This window comes from Palaemon carinicauda, chromosome 27 (assembly GCF_036898095.1).
Source record: "Palaemon carinicauda isolate YSFRI2023 chromosome 27, ASM3689809v2, whole genome shotgun sequence".
In the NCBI taxonomy this organism is placed as follows: domain Eukaryota; kingdom Metazoa; phylum Arthropoda; class Malacostraca; order Decapoda; family Palaemonidae; genus Palaemon; species Palaemon carinicauda.
The window spans coordinates 4536396-4540667 of NC_090751.1; positions in this window are offsets into that span (position 1 = coordinate 4536396).

Genomic DNA, 4272 nt, shown 5'->3' on the forward strand with positions numbered 1-4272 from the left:
TGTGTGTGAGAGAGAGAGAGAGAGAGAGAGAGAGAGAGAGAGAGATAAAAAACTTAAATAGTAGGATAGTTACTTAGCACAAAAGTAAAATGATAAAGAATTGTGATAGAGAGAGAAAGGAGTGCAATGGAGAGAGAGGTATAAGGTTCAGACAGACAGACAAAAAAAATATATAAAATACTCAAGTATAAGGATTGCCAATAGACTTATGTAAACAGCTAATGAAAGAAGACATAAGTGCGTAAAACATAGTGGAGAGAGAGAGAGAGAGAGAGAGAGAGAGAGAGAGAGAGAGAAGGATATAAAACACTCCTGTAGAATGATTGCCAATAAACTTATGTAAACAACTAACGAAAGATGAGAATAAGCGCATGAAACACAGTGGAGTGAGAGAGAGAGAGAGAGAGAGAGAGAGAGAGACATAAGACACTCGGGTAGAGAGATTACCAATAGACAATACAAACAGCTAGATATACATATAAAACGTAGTGGAAAGAGAGAGAGAGAGAGAGAGAGAGAGAGAGAGAGAAACATAGGGAATTAATTAATGATTTGAGAGAGAGAGAGAGAGAGAGAGAGAGAGAGAGAGAGAGGTGGGAATATAAAACACTCGAGTAGAAAGACTGCCACTAGCCATGTGAACGACCAAAGAAAGATGAAAATAAGCGTATAAAAATGCCGTGGAGAGAGAGAGAGAGAGAGAGAGAGAGAGAGAGAGAGAGAATATAAATATCCGGGTAGAAGGATTGCCACTAGGCTTCTGTAAACAGCTAAAGAAAAATAAAAGTGTATAAAATGCAGTGGAGAGAGAGAGAGAGAGAGAGAGAGAGAGAGAGAGAAAGAGAGAGAGAGAGAGAGAGCGAGAGAGAGAGATAAAATACTTGGGTAGAAGGATTGCCACTAGCCATGTGAACGGTTAAAGAAAGATGAAAATGCGTGTATAAAATAGTGGAGAGAGAGAGAGAGAGAGAGAGAGAGAGAGAGAGTGTGTGTGTGTGTGTATAGAATCCCTGGTAGAAGAATTGCCACTGGCCATGTATACGTCTAAAGAAAGATAAAAGTAAGTGCATAAAATAGTGGAGAGAGAGAGAGAGAGAGAGAGAGAGAGAGAGAGAGAGTTAAGTGGGGTATTATGGGAGTGGATGTTCATCCTCTTCGCTTCGCAGCGTAACCTAACGCCAGTCTACGGGAGACCCTCGTCCGGTGCACACGCGTATTTGCAGGTGCTCGCTGTGTTTTCCTCTCGTTTTCTACGTCACTACATCAGCCTCGTGATAAACATTCAAGAATAACCAAATTTTGAGGTTTTTCCCAAAGGAAAGTGATTGTGAAAATAATTCCATACTTGAAAACTGTTAATCAAAATGGAAAAAAAAGTGAAAATTCTTGAACAGATTTTGGAACAAATAAAAAATCGCCAATAAATTAGATATATAAAATACAGGCTAAATAATTAGTGATGATATATCTCAGTGAAGTGTATTAAAACTATCTATATATTCTTAATATATTCATGGAAATTTGAGAGGTAGCCTAGGCAATGTTATTGTTATACAATAGATCGAACTTAAGCAGTCAATATCATTAATATCATCCTAGGTCAGTAAACAGCATCTGTAAGCTGACTTGATATGAGATGTGACATATGTTCTCTCTCTCTCTCTCTCTCTCTCTCTCTCTCTCTCATCTCCAGTAAAGAAAGATTATGCTCTTTATTGACATGTGTCCTTTTCAAAATCGAGGTCATTACTTATGTACAATTCTCTCTCTCTCTCTCTCTCTCTCTCTCTCTCTCTCTCGATCAACATGAATGTTTCTCAGGCACATATATAATCCGTGAAGTATAGTTTGAATTTTACTATGGCTCTCTCTCTCTCTCTCTCTCTCTCTCTCTCTCTCTTTATTACCTAAGGTTTTGTAAAACCTAGATTATTACGGTGTATTCTCTCTCTCTCTCTCTCTCTCTCTCTCTCTCTCTCTCTTCTTTTTATTACCCAAGGCTTTATAAAAACCTTGGTAATTGCGGTGTATTTTCTCCCACTTCATATTATCTCTCTCTCTCTCTCTCTCTCTCTCTCTCTCTCTTACCTAAGGCTTCGTAAAAAACCTTGATAATTACGGTGTACTTTCATTCGACGTCATACTCTCTCTCTCTCTCTCTCTCTCTCTCTCTCTCTCTCTTACCTAAGGCTTTGTAAAAACCTTGATAGTTACGGTGTATTTTTATTCCACGGCATACTCTCTCTCTCTCTCTCTCTCTCTCTCTCTCAAAGATAAACATGAATGTTTTTTTCAGGAACCTACGATAATACGTGAAGTTTATTTCAATTTTGTAATGGATCTCTCTCTCTCTCTCTCTCTCTCTCTCTCTCTCTCTCAAAGATAAACATGAATGTTTTTTCAGGAACATACGATAATCCATAGAGTATATTTGAATTTGTTATGGATCTCTCTCTCTCTCTCTCTCTCTCTCTCTCCTCAAAGATAAACATGAATGTTTTTTTCAGGAACATACGATAATCCGTAGAGTATATTTGAATTTGTTATGGATCTCTCTCTCTCTCTCTCTCTCTCTCTCTCTCTCTCTTACCTAAGGTTTTGCAAAAACCTTGATAACTACGATGTATTTTCTCCCACGTCATATTCTCTCTCTCTCTCTCTCTCTCTCTCACCTAAGGTTTTCAAAAATCCTTGATAACTACGGTGTATTTTCTCCCACGTCATATGCTCTCTCTCTCTCTCTCTCTCTCTCTCTCTCTCTCTCTCTCTCTTTCACACACACACACAAACAACACATTGATCCATATTCCTTCAACAGTACTAGTCTTGGACATTTTTCTTAGATTTTTCATTAATTTTATATTGGTTACATAGTTGATTATTTAATAATGTTAGATAAGGTCACCTGTTCCTTGATTATAGTTTCTCAGCTATAGTTTGCCTCGTAACGTCATTTTCATTAGGAGTATAAAGTGTACATTGTTTTATTGTTCATTTTTAAATAATTTTTATCATAGCAACTATTATTATTATTATTATCATTATCATTAGCATTATTGTTATTATTACTATTATTATTACTATTTCAATGCTATTACTTCTACCACTATTATTATTCGTAATACTGCCCTTCAAATATGCATTCATACTATCAGTATTATATGTATTTCATATCAGTATGAATACATATTCCATATCTTTGATCGTTAATATTTCTGGCATCTTACTCCTAATGGTGTTTTATAAACGTATTTCTTCCAGAATGGGTGCATTACGTATTCCACACAGTTAGTTTGCATGTACATTTCGCTTGTTTACATATTTCTCATTAGCGTCTAGTTGCAATTCTCAGAATTACTAAACAAACGGAAAATACTTTCTCTTCATTTGCAAAGATCAGGAAGTTAACAGCAACTAAATGAATGACGGTAATTGAAGTAACTACCTCACCGTCGCTTGAGAGATCCGCTAACTTTGAGTCTTATTCAATTACTACCCGTTAAGATTTGCATATTCCTTCCATCCAATTGCACGTTTCAATTCTGTAGATTTCATTCTTTACTATTTAGCTTGATTTGTTTGTGTTGATATGTTTCTCATCTTTTTATTTGACAGCCCTTTTCTAATTTTTTTTATTTTTTTATCAAGATGTAATTCATGTTAATCGTTTATTTGTAATTCTGATGATATATATATATATATATATATATATTATGTAGATATATATATATATACATATATATATACATATATACATATATATATATATATATATGTACATATATATATATATATATTTAATATATATATATATATATATATTTATAAACACATAATGTAAATATACTACATATATACATATATATATACATATATATATATATATATATATATTTCCCGATTGACTTCACTCAATTTATCATTTTACTATTTCCATTCTCGCGAAGATAAGTTTACTGAATACACAAAAATTCAGATTAAGGGGTAGAATATACCCAAATGTATCTGTTAGCTTGAAAACAAAGGAGGAACTCAAATTAATTTAGAGTGACATAAGAAAGAGTAAACAAAGGGTCTCTCTAGGGGATAAGAAGACAAGATATATTAGAAGTTGTGTTGTTATAAACTAGAAAACACCAATTGGTATCAGTATTTAGTTATAATTTACGAAGTAAACTATATAGTTGCAATTATACACAGAACACAGATGTAAACACACACGCTTACAAATATAAAAATATATATATATATATATATATATATACATATATA